The sequence below is a fragment of the Pongo abelii genome, chromosome X (genome assembly GCF_028885655.2).
Source record: "Pongo abelii isolate AG06213 chromosome X, NHGRI_mPonAbe1-v2.0_pri, whole genome shotgun sequence".
Classification (NCBI taxonomy): Eukaryota; Metazoa; Chordata; class Mammalia; order Primates; family Hominidae; genus Pongo; species Pongo abelii.
The window spans coordinates 126,420,750-126,441,675 of NC_072008.2; the positions used below are offsets into that span (position 1 = coordinate 126,420,750).

The 20,926-nt window shown below is 41.4% G+C and overlaps 1 long non-coding RNA gene and 1 pseudogene across 1 annotated transcript in view; both read left to right on the top strand.

The window, feature by feature from the left end:
* LOC112130757 (uncharacterized) overlaps nucleotides 1–20,589 on the top strand; it is a 47,433-nt gene extending 26,844 nt beyond the window's left edge. Inside the window, exons 2-4 of the long non-coding RNA XR_008518158.1 lie at nucleotides 12,169–12,357; nucleotides 13,034–13,152; nucleotides 20,526–20,589. This is a non-coding gene — a long non-coding RNA (uncharacterized LOC112130757). The remainder of the gene's footprint in view (nucleotides 1–12,168; nucleotides 12,358–13,033; nucleotides 13,153–20,525) is intronic.
* LOC112131236 (small nucleolar RNA U3) lies at nucleotides 7,504–7,586 on the top strand (annotated as a pseudogene).
* Nucleotides 20,590–20,926: the final 337 nt, after the last annotated feature.

Consider the following 20,926-nt stretch of genomic DNA (forward strand, 5'->3'; position numbering starts at 1 on the left):
GGGCGCAGGCCAAGCTAACCACAGGAGGAATTTAGTTTATAGCTTAACTTAAAATTAAGGATGATAATAGTCCCTCACTAAAACTAACTCACTCCTTGCTTAGGGCCTGAAAACTGCCTTTGTAAGACTAATGAAAGGTGACAAGATTAGGATTATGGGAGGAACTTGAATACTGCAAAAATGTAGGTGTAGTTTGTATAAACCCTTACTGCTCAGGAGTCATGTGGTCAGAAGCCAAAGGATTTGTGACTTCCGCAATTGCTCCTATGAGTAACATCACTATTATAGAGCCTAAAACTGGTGTTTTGAGATTTTTTTCAGATTTTCCGGCAACGAACTGACTCTGCCTGGACCCCTAACTTATGTCTCAACTGGTCCTGTGGCCCCACACAGAGGTGGACTCAGCCCACGAGGACCATTTGCCACACCCCTGTGATTTCATCCCCGATCAATCAGCAGCACCCATTCCCTAGCCCGCTGTCCACCAAGTTGACCATGAAAACCCTAGCCTCAGAATTCTAAAGAGGCTGATTTGAGTTAGAACTCTGTCTCCCGTATTGCTAGCCTAGTGTCAATTAATCTTTCTTTACTGTAATACCTTGGTCTCAGTGAATTGATTTTGTCTGTGCAGTGTGCAGGAAGAGCCCACTGGGTGATTACACTAGAGCAAAATTATTTTGACAATTTGTAGGGAGGGAAGAGACCAGCCTTTCTATCTCCTCTGTACCCACCCACCTTAAAGTGAAGCCTGATAAGTCAAGACACTCAACCCACTTACACAAAGCCCTCTATCTCAGGAGACAGGCCAGTCAGGGGACACAGACCAATGTAACTGCAGAGGAGACCCAGGTAAGCTATCTTTGCTAACTGATTTATCCCTTATTCACTAGTGTGCATAGATATCAAAGGATTACCAGAAATATTTGGAGAAAAAATATAGCATAAAAGAGAAGAACCAAAATGAATAAATAGCACAATTGACCCTGCATGGATGTGGTGGGGGGGAAATAATATAAGGAACAAAACTCCAATTTTCAGATTATAATATTCACACATATTCAGAGCCTCTATTAATTACTCAAGTATGTAGTACAGCAAAATGAAAAATGAATCCAAAAAAGAGGAACATGTGGAATATAAGAAATAGTGATGAGCAAAGAAACAGTGAAGCTTTGAGCTTTCCAGATGCTAGCAAAAAGCAATAACATTTGAATTAGACAAAAATAAATTTAGAGCCAACAGTATTAAAAGAGACAAAGGGGGCTAGGCACAGTGGCTCATGCCTGTAATCCCAGCACATTGGGAGGCTGAGGTGGGAGGCCGAGGCGGGCAGATCTTCTGAGGTCAGGAGTTTGAGACTAGCCTGGCCAACATGGCGAAACCCCATCTCTACTAAAAATATGAAAACTTAGCTGGGTGTGGTGGCACGTGCCTGTAGTCCCAGCTACTCGGGAGGCTGAGGCAGGAGAATCGCTTGAACCCAGGAGGCAGAGGTTGTGTTAAGCTGAAATTGCACCACTACACTCCAGCCTGGGTGACAGAGTGAGACTCTGTCTCAAAAATTAAGAGTTGGAGTCTTGCTCTATCACCCAGGCTGGAGTGGAATCATAGCTCACTGCAGCCTTGAACTCCTGGGACCAAGCGATCCTCCCACCTCAGCCTCCTGTGTAGCTGGGATAACAGATGCATGCCACCATACCCAGCTAAGTTTTGTATTTTCTATAGAGACAGGGGTCTCACTGTGTTGCCTAGGCTGGTCTTGAACTCCTGGCCTCAGGTGATCCTCCCACCTCAGCCCCCCGAGTAGTTGGGATTACAGATATGAGCCACCATGCCTGGCAAAGGGATATTTAATATTGATAAAAGGTGCACTCCACCAAGAACACGTGACTGTCATGGACCTTTATGCACATAATGACATGAATAAGAAATATAAAGCAAAGTCTGTTAGAAATACAAGGAGAATAAACATTTACAAATAGCCAGTCATGGGGGGAGATTCCCCTCTCTTGCTCTCCCTTCTCTCCTTCCCTACTTCTCTCCTTATCTTTTTCTTGCTTTCTCCTCTTCCTTCCTCCAACAAATAGATATTTAACACCTTGTATGTATTAGGCATTGTGTTAGATACTGTGGGCACAGTACCAAGCAAAACAATCTTGGCGCCTGCCGCATGAAGCTGACAGTCTAGTGAGGGAGATAGATATTATTCAAATATTCATGCAAATACATGTAAAATTACAACTGTGATGAGTTCTCTATTAATTACTCAATTAATTATTCTGTAGGAGAGGCACACAGAATATGAGGTCAGGGAGGTTTTCCTGACCAAACAAAACTTCCTCAGAGATTTGAAGACTGCACAGGAGTTAACCAGATGAAGCGGGAAAAAAAGCATTGCAAGCAAAGAGGAAAACATGTGCAAAGACCCTCTGGCAGGAGGAAGCCCAGTGCATATGAAGGACAAAAGAAAGCCGGTGTAGCTGGGGCTCAGACATCAAGTGGAGAATTTTATGAGGCTGAAGAGGTAGATATTGGCCACGCTATGCAGGGCCTCAGAGGCTATATTAATTATTTTGTTTTTAATGCTAAGAGCAATAGGAATCATTGAAAAGTTTACAGCCTGGACAACATAGGGAGACCCCATCTCTACAAATAATAATAATAATAAATTAGCCAGGCATGTTGGTGCATGCCTGTGGTCCCAGTTACTTGGGAGGCTGTGGTGGAAGGATCACCTGAGCCCAAGAGGTCAAGGCTGCAGTGAGCCATGATCACACCACTGCACTTCAGCCTGGGTGACAGAGTGAGAACCTGTCTCAAAAAAAAAAAAAAAAAAAAAAAAAAAGTTTAAAAGTGACAAGGCCACACTGACTGTAAAAAGTATTGGATGAGGGGCAAAAGTCAAAGCAGGGTGATCAATTAAAAAGCTATTACTGAGAAAAGAAGATATCTTAGCTAGAAGTGGTAGGAGTGGTAGACATTGAGAAAGAACAAGTAAGCTTTTTTTTTTTTCTTTGAGATGGACTCTTGCTCTGTCGCCTAGGCTGGAGTGCAGTGGAGTGATCTTGGCTCACTGCAACCTCCACCTCCCGAGTAGCTGGGATTACAGGCGTGTGCCACCATGCCTGGCTAATTTTTTTTTTTTTTTTTTTTTTGTATTTTTAGGAGAAACGGGGTTTCACCATGTTGGCCAGGCTGTTCACGAACTCCTGACCTCAAGTGATCCACCCACCTCGGCCTCCCAAAGTGCTGGAATTACAGGCATGAGCCACTGTGCCTGGCCCAAGCAAGCTTTTAGGAGACATTTAGTGGGCAAGATGAGGGACAGCACATAACAAGGATGACTTCCTAGTTTTTGGCTTGTGCAAATGGATGGATGATGGTGCCATTTACCGAGTTACAGATTACTGCAAGAGGACCTAGTTCTTGTTTTGGTTTTGGTTTGGGGGAAAGGAGGAAGGACTAGACCAGTTGGGGGCAAGTTGGTCATCTCTCTCTCTCCAGACATCCCTTCATGTGGCTAGCTAGGGTCTCCTCACAGAATGACAGACTCAGGGTAGACTTGTTACATCGTGCCTCAAGGGTCCAAGAGGGAGTGTCCCAATAAGCCCAGGTGGAGGCTGCAAGGCTTCTTATGAACTAGCCTTGTAAATCCCAGAATGTCATTTCTGCTGCATTCTTTTGGTTAAGCAAGTCCCTAAGATCAGCCCAGATTTAAGAAGAGAGGGATTAGGCTACACAGAAAGAGAAAGTGGAAAGGCCATGTGCCTCAACTAATGAACCAATATTGATTATTGTTAACTAAAGTCTATGTTTTATTCAGATTTCTTTAGTTTTTTACCTAATGTTCCTTTTTCTGTTCCAGGATCTCATCCAGGATACTATATCATATTTAGTTATTATGTCTCCTTAGATTCTCTTGGCTGTGAAAGTTTCTTAAACATTCCTTGTTTTTGATGACTTGGACAATTTTAAAAAGTCTGTTGAGGTATTTTGTAGAATTTGGGTTTGTCTGATGGTTGTTTCATAGTTAGAGGTTATGGATTTCTGGAAGGAAGATCAGGAAGGTAAAGTGCCATTATCACATTATATCAAAGGTACATGACCTATCACCGATGATGTTAACCTTGATTGTGAATATAGAAAACTATTTCCAGGACTGTTGCTATAATGGGGAATAGGAAACTTTAATGGTGGTTAATGTGGTATTCCATTTATTCATTCAACAAATATTTATTGAATGTGTACCATGTGCCAGGATCTTGGATAAAACAGTGAACAAAAACAGGCAAATCCTTGCCTTCATTGAGCGTACAATCTGGTTGAGAAGAGACACAATAAATAATAACATAATAAATTTTATAGTATGTTAGAAGGTAATGCATGCTATGGAAAAATTACATCCCTGAGCAAAAGGGATGGGAGGGCAAATAACATTATTAGTGAAGTGAATAGGGCAATGCCTCATTGAGAAGGTGACATTTGAGCAAAGACTTGAAGGAAGGGAGGGATGTAGTCATTGGAGATCTAGGGTAGAGCCTTCCAGGTAGAAGGAACAGCCAGTGCAAAGATGCTAAGGTATGAACATGGCTAGTGTGTTTGAAAAATCAGAAGGAGGAGGCGGGGCACAGTGGCTTACGCCTGTAATCCCAGTGCTTTGGGAGGCCGAGGCGGGTGGATTACCTGAGGTCAGGAGTTCAGGACCAGCCTGGCCAACATGGTGAAACCCCGTCTCTACTAAAAATACAAAAAAATTAGCCCAGCATGGTGGCAGGTGCCTGTAATCCCAGCTACTCGGGAGACTGAGACAGGAGAATTGCTTGAATTCGGGAGGCAGAGGTTGCAGTGAGCCAAGATCGTGCCATTGCACTCCAGCCTGGGCGACAAGAGCGAAACTCTGTCAAAAAAAACGAAAACAAAAACAAAGAAAGAAAGAAAGAAAGAAAAGAAAAATAGCAAGTAGGTTAGTGTGACTAGAGAAGAGTCAGAGAAAGTAGGGGAGAGTAGTGGGAAATGATGTTAAAGAGATAACAGAAATCCAGACAATTAAAGACCTTGTAAGCTATTGTACAGACATTAGTTTTCTTCTAAATGAGATGGGGAACCACTGGAGATGTTTGAGCAGAGGAAAGACTTTAATTTAACTTTCATTTTTAATAGGAAAATCTGACTCGTGTTGAGAGTAGATTGTGGTAGAGGGCAGAGGTATAACACCTGTTAGGAGGCTATTGAAATAATCCAGGCAACAGATAATGATGACTTGAACCAGGATGGTAGCTGTGAGAGCTGTGAGAAGTGGGTGAATTATTGATATATTTTGAAAAGTAAATAGGATTTTTTGATTATTTGAAGATAGAATGTGAGAGAAAGAGAGGAGTCAAAGAAATACCGAAGAGTTTGGATCTAAGCAAAGGATGCAGTGCCATCCATGTGAAAGGAAGCAACTGTCATCAACTGAAGGCTGTCAGTAATATAAGTTTTTGGATGTGTGTAGAGGCAGAATGGGGAGAGACTAGAAGTACTGTTTTATTTATTTATTTATTTTATTTCAGTAGTTTTTAGGAAACAGGTGGTAGTTTTAGATATGTGCTATGAGATGTCTTTTAGATATTCAAGCAGAGAAGTCAAGTAGGTACTTGGATATACAAGTCTAGAGTTTAAGGGAGAAGTCTAGGATGGAGATATAAATGGTGTTTAAAGCCAGGAGACAAGATGAGATTATCAAGAGAGGAAGTGTGGACAGAGAAGAGAATACCAAGGATAGCATTCTGGGAGAGAAGAAGGAATCAGTGAAAGAGTCTCAGAAGGAGCAGCCTTCTGAACAAAGCTGGAGGCATCATACTATGTGACTTCAAATTATATTACAAGGCTATAATAACCAAAACAGCATGGTATTGTTATAAAAACAGACACATAGACCAATTGAACAGAATAGATAATCCAGAAATAAATCCATGTATTTATAGCCAACTGATTATAGACAAAGGCACCAAGAACATACATTGGAGAAAAGACACTGTCTTCAATAAATGGTGCTGGTGTTGTTACATGGATATATTGGGACACACACACACACACACACACACACACACACACACACCACAAATAAATGGTCCTGCAAAAATTGGATATTTATATTCAGAAGAATGAAATCCGACCCCTATCTCTCACCATATACAAAAATCAATTTAAGATGGATTAAAGACTTAAATATAATATCTAAAACTATAAAACTACTAGAGGAAAATGGGAGGAACACTTCTGGACATTTATCTAGGCAAATATTTTATGGCTAAGACCTCAAAAGCACAGGCAACAAAAACAAACAAACAAAAAGGACAAATGTGACTTAATTAAACAAAAAACTTTTGCACAGCAAAGGAAACACAAAATAAAAAGGCAACCTACGGAATGAGAAAAACATTTGCAAACTATATATCTGATAAGGGGTTAATATTCAAAATATATAAGGAACTCAACACCATAGTAAAAACAATGACAAAAACAACAACAAAGTAATTCTATTAAAAAAGTGGTCTAAGGGCATGAATAGACATCTCTCCAAAGAAGACACACAAATGGCCAAAAGATATATAAAAAATGCTCAATGTCGCTAATTATCAGGGAAATGCAAATCAAAACCACAATTAGATATCATCTGACCCCAGTTAGGATGGCTATTATTAAAAAGCAAACAACGGATGCTGGTGAGGATGCAGAGTAAAGGGAACTCATATGCACTGTTGGTGGGAATGTAAATTAGTACAGCCACTATGGAACACAGCATGGGGGTTTCTCAAAAAACTAAACATAGAACCACCATATGATCCAGCAATCTCACGACTGAGTATTTATCCAAAAGTAAAGAAATCAGTGTAACCAAAAGATACTTGCACCCCCATGTTTATTGTAGCAGTATTCATAATAGCCAGGATGCAGAATCAACCTAAATGTTCATTAACAGGCAAATGAATAAAGAAAATGTGGTATTTATATACAATGGAATACTATTCAGCCATAAAAACGAAATCCTGTCATTTGCAGCAACATGTCTGGTCATTATGTTAAGTGAAATAAGCCAGGGACAAAACGACAAATATCACATGTTTTTACTCATCTGTGGGAACTAAAAAAGCTGATCTCATGGGGGTAGAGAGTAGAATGATAGAAACCAGAGGGGGTGGGAAGTGTTTGTGGGTGGGGGGGTTGATGAAGAAAGATTGGTTAAAGGGTACAATCATACAATTACATAGAAGAAATAAGTTATAATGTTTGATAGCAGAGTAGGGTGACCATAGTTTGCAACAATGCATTGTACATTTCAAAATAGCAAGAAAAAAGGACTTTAAATGTTCCCAACACACAGAAATGATAAAGACTCGAGGTGATGGATACTCTAAATACCCTGACTTCATTAATACACATTCAATGCATGCAATGAAATACTACATATACCCTATAAATTTATGCAAATATTATGTATCAATTTAAAAGCACGTGTGTAAGACTATACTTTCAGGAGTCACTTCTATAGTTTGTTACTAGAGAAGTTTCTCTGAACAGGTAAAGATAAAAAGCACATATGTACTGGTATATAAATGCGCCAAAAATTTCTGGAAGGATATACACACAAATGTACACACAATATACACACAAAATTATTGCCAGTCATTACCTATGGGGAAGGAAGGGAAGAGTTAAGGAGGGGAGGGAGAACGAGGTGGAGTGGGGCAGGACAGGGCAGGACACAGCAGGGACACTTTAAATGTGGTAATTTAGAGAGCACAGTGTTGTGACTACTTGAGTTCAAATCCAGATTCTGGTATTTCATATCTGGGTAATCTTGGGCAAGCTATTTCTTTTTCCTCAGGTTCTTAATTCAAGAAAAGAGAAAATACTAATAGTATCTACTTTATAAGTAATTCTGAGAATTAAATGTGTTAATACCTGAACGCATTTGCAACAGTGCCTGGTACATGGTAAGTCCTCAATAAATGTTAGCTACTATGATTGTTGGCTTCTGTGTTGTTTGGATGTTATATAATGTTGGAATATTCATGTACTTCCTTTGAAAAAGCCAAGAGAAAGGGGCCAGTAGAGAGTGAGAGGTTGAAAATAGGAAAGAGGTAATAATAGGCTGAGTATGGCTAGTGAGGAGACCTGTACATGAATGGGCTCTACAATGCACATGGAGGAATTACACCTAGATTGGAAGAGGGATATCTTTCATTTTAACAGTAGAAAACAATGGCTGTGAATATATTTATAGTTTGGTAGTAGGAAGTTGGTTTCCATCTGGAGACTTCTATCTTATCTTTAAGAGGTGAATTCTTTGGGGCAGCTGAGTAGTTGGAGTTTTGAGGAAAATGAAGAAGATTGAGAAGTATCATTTGGGAAAATGAGAGAGTGAGTTGAAAATATGACAGGAATCCCCAGAAATATTGAAGGTCCACTTGACGTTGGTGACCACGAATTCAGAGTAGTAACAACCTGTTCATCTATGTGACTTTCTCTTGCAGTGCTTAACACCCCTGGGGGTAGGAGTGAGAAGAAAGGCTGTGAACCAGGTGCCAGCATCTTTGATGAATGAGTACAGGACAGCAAAGAGGTGGAGTCAAGGTGTAACCAAATATCATGAAACTCAGAGGAAGAAGGATCAGGGGGTTTTGCCTGAGGGTGGAGGAGGAATGGTTTGAAAGGTGCAGTGTGGTTGGAAGAGGATACCCACCTTACCTCCTCCATATGCAGTACGTGCGGTGTGTTGGTATAGATCACTTTCACTGGAAAGGGCTGTAAAGGAAGCTCCAACCTCATGGGAAACCTAGGAACGTGGATATTCAGGGATGAGTTTGTGGATGGCAGAAGAGTTTGTTAATCATGGAATAGTGTTCCAGGAGGCACAGCCGAAGCATGTAAGGAGTGAAGGCAGAAGTGGGAGGTCAGGGCCGGGCATGGTGGCTCACACCTGTAATCCCAGCACTTTGGGAGGCCAAGGCAGGCGGATCACCTGAGGTTGGGAGTTCGAGACCAGCCTGACCAACATGGAGAAACCCCGTCTCTACTGAAGTGCAAAATTAGCTGGGCATGGTGGCACATGTCTGTAATCCCAGCTACTTGGGAGGCTGAGGCAGAAGAATCCCAAGCTTGAACCCGGGAGGTGGAGGTTATGGTGAGCCGAGATCCTGCCAGTGTACTCCAGCCTGGGCAACAATAACAAAACTCCACCTCAAAAAAAAAAAAAAAAAAGTGGGAGGTCAGGTTCAGGGAGAAGAAGCACAGAGCAATATGGGAATGCAGTTAGAGGATAAGAACAATAATAATAATAAAACATAACTTAATAATAACAATAATAATCTAACAGGGCTTTGCATAGATTATTTCATTTAATCCTCATAAAACCTCATGAAGAGTAGACCTTAATTTTACAGATGAGAAGACAGGCACAGAGCTCAAGTGATTTGCCCAAGGTCACAAAGCAGGTATGTCAAACTGGATGCTTACATGTTGAATGATGACAGAGGAAAACAGGGATGTGACTGAGGTATGGTGGGTTTGGCTCATCACAAATTTGGTTAGATGGTTAGTTCTGCTATTTTCTGATAAACAGGGGGCTCTCAGGTATCCCCAAATTTAGCTGTATTTGGACCTGGAGGCAAGAGTTGCTGTTTTATTGGTGTTCCTTATATTGCTAGGTGTGGAAGGATCCAGGCAGTGGTATGACCAGTATATTTTCTCACCTGTGCTCTGCAGAGTGATTGGTGGTAGGGGCAGTGGTGTGGTTCTTAGATGCGTCTTGCCCTAGTTGGATATATAAAGCCAGGCTGCAGCTGCCTCTAAGATATAAGGCTGAGAGGCAGTTTGTGGGAAATGTGAACCTACTGGAGGACTTCACAGGCTGTAGATTCTGAGAGGTGTGAGGCCCAGCAGGGGTCTGGCAGTGACCCAATTCTTTCTTGCAGTGAAAGCATCTCCTCCAGTGTTCAAAGCTTTGGCCTAGCTCCTAAAGAAAACTTTCTTTACTGAAAGGTTTGGGTGCCATGCTTGGTGCTCAAGGAAGTTTGTAAAAAAGAACAGGAGGCCTTATTGCAAACTTCCCTGGGCAGCATTTTAGAGCCTTGTGTCAAGATGACCCTATAAAATCCTTTCAGGATTCTAAGAAGGTAAACACAATTGTTAAATATTTAATGCTTATTACAGCTACATTACTTATTTTAGTATAGTGTATGATAGACTTGGGTTTTCTGTGTCCTGTGCTACATGTACCTCAAGGACCCTTGTAAGATAAATTTCACAGAACATTTATGTACAAGTTACAGGACAGAGAAAATGTATGTCTAAAACATAAAGGTCCTTTATTACATGACTAAATGAAGTTCATTGTTTTAATTTTTGAAGAAGTTTATTTTGAAGCATTTCTTTTTTAATGACATATGGTTAGTTGTAGCAATTATTTATTTGAAGACAAGTTATTTGTCAGGAGCAAACCCTCAATTACAGCCTTGGAAAAACAGAATCCACTTTATGATGATACCATTTACAACACAATATCCAGAAATGCATTGCAGTGAAAAGTGGGCCCTGCTTATGTACCTGTATAGATGGGTTATGAATGAAGGTATTTATGCACACGTACAGATCTGAATAGCACGTTAATACTAATGACCAAACGTGGTATTTGTCATCATTCAGATTTAGTTTCTGTGACTGTCAGAGTGTATGAAAGTAGATTAAAATATATATGTACATGTGGTTATATATCAATTCCCATGCATGTAAGATCTGTCATAACTTAGATAGCATATGTGTAATTTTTATAAAATTAAAATTTATGGGCCGGGTGTGGTGGCTCATGCCTATAATCCCAGCACTTTGGGAGGCCCAGGCGGGTGGATCACCTGAGGTCAGGAGTTCCAGACCAGCCTGGCCGACATGGTGAAACCCCATCTCTACTAAAAATACAAAAAATTAGCCGGGCGTGGTGGCAGGCACCTGTAATTCCAGCTACTCGGGAGACTGAGACAGGAGAATCGCTTGAACCCAGGAAGCAGAGGTTGCAGTGAGCTAAGATTGTGCCATTGCACTCCAGCCTGGGCAACAAGAGCAAAGCTCCTTCACAATAAATAAATAAATAAATAAAATTTATTATTTCTTGGCTGGGCATGGTGGCTCACGCCTGTAATCCCAGCACTCCGGGAGGCCAAGGCGGGCAGATCACTTGAGGTCAGGGATTCGAGACCAGCCTGGTCAACATGGTGAAACCCTGTCTCTACTAAAAATACACACACACACACAAAATTAGCCGGGCTGGCACACACCTGAAATCTCAGGTACTCGAGAGTCTGAGGCATGAGAATCTCTTAAACCCAGGAGATGGAGGTTGTAGTGAGCTGAGATCGCACCACTACACTCCAGCCTGGGTGACAGAGCGAGACTCTGTCTCAAAAACAAACAAACAAACAAAAAAGTTAACTCTTACTATTATTTCTAGCACTACAGATTTTCACTGTAATACTTTTGTCTTTTTTTTTTTTTTTTTTTTTTTTTTTTTTTGAGACAGAGTCTCGCTCTGTCGCCCAGGCTGGAGTGCAGTGTCGCAATCTCGGCTCACTTCAAGCTCTGCCTCCTGGGTTCATACCATTCTCCTGCCTCAGCATCCCGAGTAGCTGGGAATACAGGCGCCCGCCGCCACGCCCGGCTAATTTTTTGTATTTTTAGTAGAGACGGGGTTTCACCGTGTTAGCCAGGATGGTCTCGATCTCCTGACCTCGTGATCCGCCCTCCTGGGCCTCCCAAAGTGCTGGGATTACAGGCGTGAGCCACCGTGCCCAGCCATTTTTTTTTTTTTTTTTTCTGAGACAAGGTCTTACTCTGTTGCCCAGGCTGGAGTGCAGTGGTGTGATCCTGGCTCACTGCACTCTACCTCCTGAGCTCAAGTGATCCTCCCACCTCAGCCTCCAGAGTAGCTGGGACTATAGGCACACACTACCAGGCCTGACTAATCTTTAAATTTTTTTACAGGTGGGGTCTCGCTATGGTGCCCAGGCTGGTCTCAAACTCCTGGGCTCAAGCAATTTTCCTGCCTCAGTCTCCCAAAGTGCTGGGAATATAGGTGTGAGCCCATGTGCCTGGCCTATTGCTGTTTATAATGTATTTATTGTTAAATGGCAGGCTCCCAGGGTGATTTGAGAGTTGCCAGGAGAGGAAGGCCATTTGGCAAGAATCCTGACAGACAAAAGCTGGAGGAGGGTAGAGCAAGATGGCAGAATAGAAAGCTCCACCGATCATACTCTGCCCCCACAAGGACACCAAGTTAATTACCTACACAGAAGAAATACCTTCATAAGAACCAAAAATCAGGTGAGCCCTCATGTTCATACTGCTAAAAGAGGCACTGAAGAGATTAAAAAACAGCTTGGAATTGCCTACACCACCCCTCCCCACCCCCGGCAGCAATGGCGTGGTGGGAAGAGCATCTCTGGGTGCTGGGGGAGGGAGAACACAGCAATTGTGAGGCACTGAACTCAGTGCTGTCCTGTTAGAGCAGAAAGGAAACCCAGACCAAACTCAGGTGATGCCTGCCCTTGGAGGGAGCATTTAAAGTAGCCCTAGCCAGAGGGGAATCACCAGTCTCGGTGTTTGGAACTTGAGTTTTCACAAACCTCACCAATGAGGACTATAGCACTCTGTCTCCAAGTAAACTTGAAGAACATTCTAGGCCATTAGGACTGCAACTCGTCATGAGTCCTAGTGTTGAATTACGCCCAGAGACATTGGACTGTGGGGGCATGCGCCATACTGAGACACCAGCTGCAGTGGCTAAGGGAGTGCTGGCATCACCCCTCCCCCAATCCTAGGCTGCATGGCTTGTGGCTCCAAAAGAGACCCCTTCTTTCCACTTGAGGAGAGGAGAGGGAAGAGTGGGGAGGACTTGTGTCTTGCATCTAGGATAACAGCTCAGCCATGGCAGGATAGGGCACTGGTCAGAGTTGTGAGGTCCCTGTTCCAGGTTCTACCTCCCAGATGACATTTCTAGACATACCCTGGGCCAGAAGAGAACCCACTTCCTTGAAGGAAAGGATCCAGTCCTGGCAGCATTCATCGCCTGCTAACTGAAGATCCCTTGGGCCTTGAATAACCAGCAGCAATACCCAGGTACTACATCAAAGCCTTTGGGTGAACCTCTGAGACTTCCTGGCTTTAGGTGAGACTCAGCACATTACCAGCTGTGGTGGCTATGGGACAAAACTCCTTTTGCTTGAGAAAAGCAGAGGGAAAAGTAAAGGGGACTTTGTGTTGCACCTTACATACTAACACTGCCACAGGGGGTAGAGCACCAAGTGGGCTCTTGGGATCCCCAATTCTAGGACTTGATTCTTGGATGGTATTTCTGGACCTGCCCTGGGCCAGAGGGAAGCCCACTGGCCTGAAGGGTGAATCCCAGGCCAGGCAGCATGCATGACAAGCTGACTTAAGAGACGTTGGGCTTTAAGAGAACATCTGCGATAATCTGGCAGTACTCCTTGTGGCCTGGGGTGGCAGTGGCTATGGGGTGAACCTCCTCTCCCTTTGGAAAGGGTAGAGAAGAGTGGGAAGGACTGAATGCTGTGGTTTGAGTGCTGGCTCAGCTACAATACAATAGAACACCAGGTAAACATCTAAGGTTTTTGACTGTAGTCCCTGACTCCCAGATGGAACTTCTGGACCCACCTGGGGCTTTGGGGACCTCACTGCCCTGAAGGGAAGGACACAGGCTTGGCTGGCTTTGCCACCTGCTGACTGTGGAGCCCCAGGACCTTGAGCGAACATAGGCAGTAGCCAGGGACAGGTTACAGCAGGCCTTGGGTGAGACCCAGCGCTGTGCTAGCTTCAGGTCTGACCCAGTGCAGTCATAGTGGTGGTGGCCACAGGGGTGCTTGTGTCACCCCACCCCAAATTTAGGTGGCTCAGAACAGAGAGAGAGACTATGTTTGGGAGAAAGTAAGCGAAGGGAACAAGATTCTGTGCCTGGTAATGCAGAGAATTCTCCCAGATCTTGTCCAAGACCATCGAGGCAGTACCCCTGTGAGTCTGCAAGAACCACAAAGAAATTTAAGGTACCACAGAGAAGGAATTCAGAATTCTATCAGATAAATTTTCAAAAGAGAGTGAAATAATTTGAAAGCATCAAGCTGAAATTCTGGAGCTAAAAAAAATCCAATTGGCATACTAAAGAATGCATCACAGTCCTTTAATAGCAGAATTGATCAAGCAGACGAAAAAATTAGTGAGCTTGAAGACAGGCTAATTGAAAATACACAGTTAGAGGAGACAAAAGAAGAAATAAAAAACAAGGAAGCATACCTACAGGATCTAGAACATAGCCTCAAAAGGGCAAATCTAAGAGTTATTGGCCTTAAGGAGGAGGTAGAGAAAGATATAGGGGTAGAAAGTTTATTTAACGGGATGATAACAAGAGAACTTGCCAAACCTAGAGAAAGATATCAATACCCAAGTACAAGAAGGTTGTGGAACACCAAACAGATTTAACCCAAAGAAGACTACCTCAAGGCATTTAATAATCAAACTCCCAAAGGTCATGGATGAAGAAAGGATCCTAAAAACAGCAAGATAAAAGAAACAAATAACATTGAATGGAGCTTCAATACATCTGGCAGCAGTGGAAACCTTACAGATTAGGAGAGTGGCGTGACATATTTAAAGTGCTGAAGGAAAAACACTGTAACCCTAGAATAGTATATTTGATGAAAATATCCTTCAAACATGAAGGAGAAATAAAGACTTTCCCAGGCAAACAAAAGCTGAGGGATTTCATCAACACCAGACCTGTCCTACAAGAAATGCTAAAGGGAGTACTTCAATCAGGAAGAAAAGGGCATTAATGAGCAATAATCACCTGAAGGTACAAAACTGACTGGTAATAGTACACAGAAAAACACAGAATATTATAACACTGTAACTGTGGTGTGTAAACTATTCTTATACTAGGTAGAAAGGCAAAATGATGAACCAATCAAAAATAACAACTACAAAAACTCATCAAGACATAGTCAATACAATAAGAGTTAAATAGAAACAATAAAAAGTTAAAAAGCGGTGGGGATGAAGTTAACGTGAAGAGTTTTTATTAGTTTTTTTGTTTTTTGTTTTTTGTTTTTTTTTTTTTTTGCTTGTTTGTTCCTTTATGTGTATAGTGTTAAGTTGTTATCAGGTTAAAATAATGGGTTATAAGTTATTATTTGTAAGCCTCATGGTAACCTCAAACTGAAGAACATATAATGGATAAAAAAACATAGAAAGACATTATGTCATATCACCAGAGAAAATCACCTTCACTAGAGGAATACAGGAATGAAACAAGGAAGAGTAGACCACAAAACAATCAGAGAACAAATAACAAAATGGCAGGAATAAGTCCTTACTTATCAATAATAACATTGAATGTAAATAGGCTAAATTCTCCAATCAAAAGACATAGAGTAGCTGAATGGATGAATAAACAAGACCCATTGATCTGTTGCTACAAGAAACACACTTCATCTATAAAAACACACATGGACTGAAAATAAAGGAATGGAAAAATATGTTCCATGCTAATTGAAATAAAAAAAGAGCAGGATTTGCCATACTTACATCAGTCAAAATAGATTTCAAGGTAAAAACCAGAAGAAGAGACAAAGAAGGTCACCATGTAGTGACAAAGGGGTCAATACAGCAAGAGGATATAACGATTCTAAATATATATGCACCCAACACTGGAGCACCCAGACATATAAATCAAATATTATTAGAGCTAAAGAAAGAGATAGGTCCCAAAACAATAATAGCTGGAGACCTCAACACCCCATTTTCAGCATTGGACAGACCTTTCAGACAGAAAATCAACAAAGAATCATCAAACTTAATCTGCACTGTAGACCAAATGGATCTAATAGATATTTACAGAACATTTCATTTAAGAGCTGCAGAATACACATTCTTTTCCTCAGCACATGGATCATTCTCAAGGATAGACTATATCTTAGGTTATAAAACAAGTCTTAAAAAATTCAAAAATTGAAATAATCAAGCATCTTCTTTGACCACAATGGAATAAGACTAGAAATTAATAACAAGTGGAATTTTGGAAACTATACAAATACAGGGAAATTAAACAATATGCTCCTGAATGACCAGTGGATCAGTGAAGAAGTTAAGAAGGAAACTGAAAAATGTCTTGAAACAAATGATAATGGAAACACAACCTATCAAATCCTATGGGATACAGCAAAAGCAGTACTCAGAGGAAAGTTTATAGCTCTAAGTGCCTACATCCAAAAAAGAGGAAAAACTCCGAATAAATAATCTAATGATGCATCTTAAAGAACTAGAAAAGCAAGAGCAAATCAAACCTAAAATTAGTAGAAGAAAAGAAATAGTGAAGTTCAGAGCAGAAATAAATGAAATTGAGGTGAAGAGAACAATACAAAAGATCAATGAAACAAAAAGATATTTTTTGGAAAAGTTAAAGAAAATTAACAAACATTTAGCCTGATTAACTAAGAAAAAAAGAGAGAAGATCCAAATAAAACCAGAAATGAAAAAGGAGGTATTAAAACTGATACTACAGAAATTCAAAGGATCATTAGAGGCTACTATGAGCAACTATATGCCAATGAATTGGAAAATCTGGAAGAAATGGACAAATTCCTAGACACACACAGCCTACTAAGATTGAATCAGGAAGAAATCCAAAACCTGAACAGCCAAAAGCAAGTAATGAGATCAAAGCTGTAATAAAAAGTCTCCCAGTAAAGAAAAGCCCAGGACCCAAAGGCTTCATTGCTGAATTCTACCAAACATTTAAAGAAGAACTAATACCGATCCTACTCAAACCATTCCAAAAAATAGAGGAGGAGGGAATACTTCTAAATTCACTCTATGAGACTGGCATTACTCTGATACCAAAACCAGACAAAGACACAATAAAAGAAAACCACGGCCGGGCATGGTGGCTCACGCCTGTAATCCCAGCACTTTGGGAGGCAGAGGCGGGCAGATCACAAGGTCAGGAGTTCGAGATCAGCCTGACCAACATGGTGAAACCCTGTCTCTACTAAAAATACAAAAAAAAGCTGGGCGTGGTGATGCGTGCCTGTAATCCCAGCTACTCGGGAGGCTGGGGCAGGAGAATCACTTGAACCTGGGAGGCGGAGGTTGCAGTGAGCTGAGATCGTGTCACTGCACTCCAGCCTGGGCGACAGAGCAAGACTCAGTCTCAGGCTAATATCTCTGATGATCATTGATGCAAAAATCCTCGGCCGGGCGCGGTGGCTCATGCCTGTAATCGAGGTCGAGGCGGGTGAATCACAAGGTCAGGAGATCGAGACCATCCTGGCTAACACGGTGAAACCCTGTCTCTACTAAAAATACAAAAAAATTAGCTGGGCATGGTGGCATGCACCTGTAGTCCCAGCTGCTCAGGAGGCTGAGGAAGGAGAATGGCATGAACCCGGGAGGCAGAGCTTGCAGTGAGCCGAGATCGCACCACTGCACTCCAGCCAGGGTGACAGAGCGAGACTCTGTCTCAAAGAAAAAAAAATCCTCAACAAAATACTAGCAAATTAAATTCAACAATACATTAGAAAGATCATTCATCATGACCAACTGGGATTTATCCCTGGGATTCGAATGGCTCAACATACACAAACCAATCAATGTGATACAGCCTGTCAACAGAATGAAGGATAAAAACCTTCAGTTTCAGTTTGAAATAAAAACCTTTCATTGCAGTTGATGCTGAAAAAGCATTTGACAAAATTCAACATTTCCTCATGATAGAAACCCTCAATATCCGGGGATAGAAAAAACATACCTTAACATAATAAAAGTCGTATACGATAGACCTGCACCTAGTATTATACTGAATGGGGAAAAACTTAAAGCCTTTCCTCTAAGATCCAGAACATGACAGGATGCCCACTGTCATCACTGTTATTCTGAAAGTGCTAGTTAGAGCAGTCAGACAAAAGAGAGATACAAAGGGCATCCAATTTGTAAAAGAAGTCAAATTATCCTTGTTTGCTGATGATATGATCTTATATTTAGAATAAACTAGACTCCATGAGAAAACTATTAGAACTGATAAATTCATTAGAATTGTAGGATACACAATCAAAATGCAAAAATTAGTAGCATTTCTATATGCCAACAGTGAACAATCTGAAAAAGAAATTTAAAAATAATCTCATTTACAATAGCCACATGTAAAATTAAATACCTAGGAATTGACTGAACTATAAGAAGTGAAAGGTCTCTATAATGAAAAGTAAAATACACTGGCTGGGTGCGGTGGTTCACACCTATAATCTGAGCACATTGGGAGTCCAAGGTGGGCAGATCACGAGGTCAGGAGTTTGAGACCAGCCTGGCCAATATGGTGAAACACCATCTCTATTAAAAATACAAAAAAAATTAGCTGGGCATGGTGGCACACGCCTGTAATCCTAGCTACTCAGGAGGCTGAGGCAGGAGAATTGCTTGAACCCAGGAAGCGGAGGGTGCAGGGAGCTTAGATCGTGCCACTGCACTCCAGCCTGGGCGACAGAGCGAGACTCTCTCTTGACATATAAAAAAGTCAATTCAAAATGGATTAAAGACTTAAATCTAAGACCTCAAACCATGAAACTACTGCAAGAAAACATTGGGGAAAATCTCCACAACATTGGTCCGGGCAACGACTTCTTGAGCAATACCCAACAAGTACAGACAACCAAAGCAAACATGGGCAAACTGGATTGCATAAAGTTAAAAAGCTTCTGCACAGCAAAGGATACAATCACCAAAGTGAAAAGACAACCCATGGAATGGGAGAAAATATTTGCAAACTACCCCTCTGACCAGGGATTAACAACCAGAATATATAAGGAGTTCAAACAACTCTATAGGAAAAAATCTAATAATACAATCAAGAAATTGGCAATATATTTGAACAGACATTTCTCAAAAGATGACACACAAATGGCAAACAGGCAAAAGAAAAGTTGCTCAGCATCATTGGTCATCAGAGAAATGCAAATCAAAACTACTAGATATCATCTCACTCCAGTTAAAATGGCTTATATCCAAAGACAGGTAATAACAAATGCTGGTGAGGATGTGGACAAAAGGGAACACTTGTACACTGTTGGTGGGAATGTAAATTAGTACAACCACTATGGAGCACAGTTTGGAGGTTCCTCAGAAAGCTAAAAATTGAGCTACCATATGATCCAGCAATCCTACTCCCGGGTATCTACCCAAAAAGAAAGGAAATGAGTATATCAGAGAAATATCTGCACTCCTATGTTTACAACAGCTAAGATTTGGAAGTAACCTAAGTGTCCATCAACAGATGTTTGGATAAAGAAAATGTGGTACAGATACACAATGGAGTACTATTCAGCCATAAAAAAACGAGATCCTGTCATTTGCAATAACATGGATGGAACTGGAGGTGACTATGTTAAGTGAAATAACCCAGGCCCTGAAAGGCTAACATCACATGTTCTCACTTATTTGTGGGATCTAAAAATCAAATCAATTGAACTCATGGACACACAGAATAGAAGGATGGTTACCAGATGCTGGGAAGGGTAGTGGGGGGTTGGGTAGTAGAGGTGGGGTTGGCTAATAGGTATTAAAAATAGAAAGAATGACTAAGACCAAATATGTGATAGCAAAATAGGGTGACTTACATGGTTTGGATTTGTGTCCCCCCCCCCACTCTCATCTTGAATTGTAATCTGCATAATCCCCACATGTCTGGGGAGAGACCTGGTGGGAGGTGATTGGATCATGGGGGTGGTTTTCTGCATGCTGTTCTTGTGATAGTGAGTGAGTGCTCACGAGATCTAATAGTTTTATAAGGGGCTCTTCGCCCTTTGCTCCACACATTTCTTTCTCCTGCCACCTTGTGAAGAAGGATGTGTTTGCTTCCCCTTCTGCCATGATTGTAAGTTTCCTGAGCCCTCTCCGGCCATGCAGAACTGTGAGTCAATTAAACCTCTTTACTTTATAAATTACACAGACTCAGGTATTCTAGCAGTGTGAGAATGAACTAGTACTGTGACTATAGTCAATAATAACCTAATTGTATATTTTAAAATAAGTTAAAGAGCACAATTGAATTGTTTGTAACTCAAAGGATAAATACTTGAGGGGATGGACACCCCATTCTCTATGATGTGCTTATTTCACATTGCATGCCTGTACATCTCATGTACCCCATAAATTTATACACCTACTAGGTACCCATAAAAATTAAAAAAAAAAAAATCCTGCCAGTGTGGCACTCACCACAGCTTGGGGTCTGGGCATCAGTTTCACATGTTCATAATGTCAATATTCTAAATGTTGCAGAGTTGATGGATGCTGGGAATGTGGATTCTCACTAAGGATGTTCACAAGAGAGTGTTGTATAAACCAGAATGCCAATTTATTAATTTACAAATGCAAACATAATTGTTCATGCAGATTTGATTGGAACATAGCTAATTCTTTCCCCGCAGGCAGATCTTCATGGGAAGCCAAATTATAATCAGAATATTGTTCATACCATAGAATTAAGACAAGGTGAGTTAGTTGGATCATTTAAATGCATAGTACTGTTTGCTATAATTGCTCTAATGGCCCATCTCCTCAATATGGACTAGAGTATTTACTCCCTGGGGAGACTGGTGTATTTGTTTTGGATGTCAGTGCCTACCCACCCCACCTCCTGAGTAGGTCCTTTTCAGATTTTTAAATTTTTCCATGCTTTCTTGGCTGATCAAAACCCTTGATTAGGCCAGGCACAGTAGCTCATGGCTGTAATCCCAACACTTTGGGAGGCTGAGTTCGGGGAATTGCTTGAGGCCAGGAGTTCAAGATCAGTCTGGGCAACTTAGTGAGACCCTGCCTGTTTCTACAA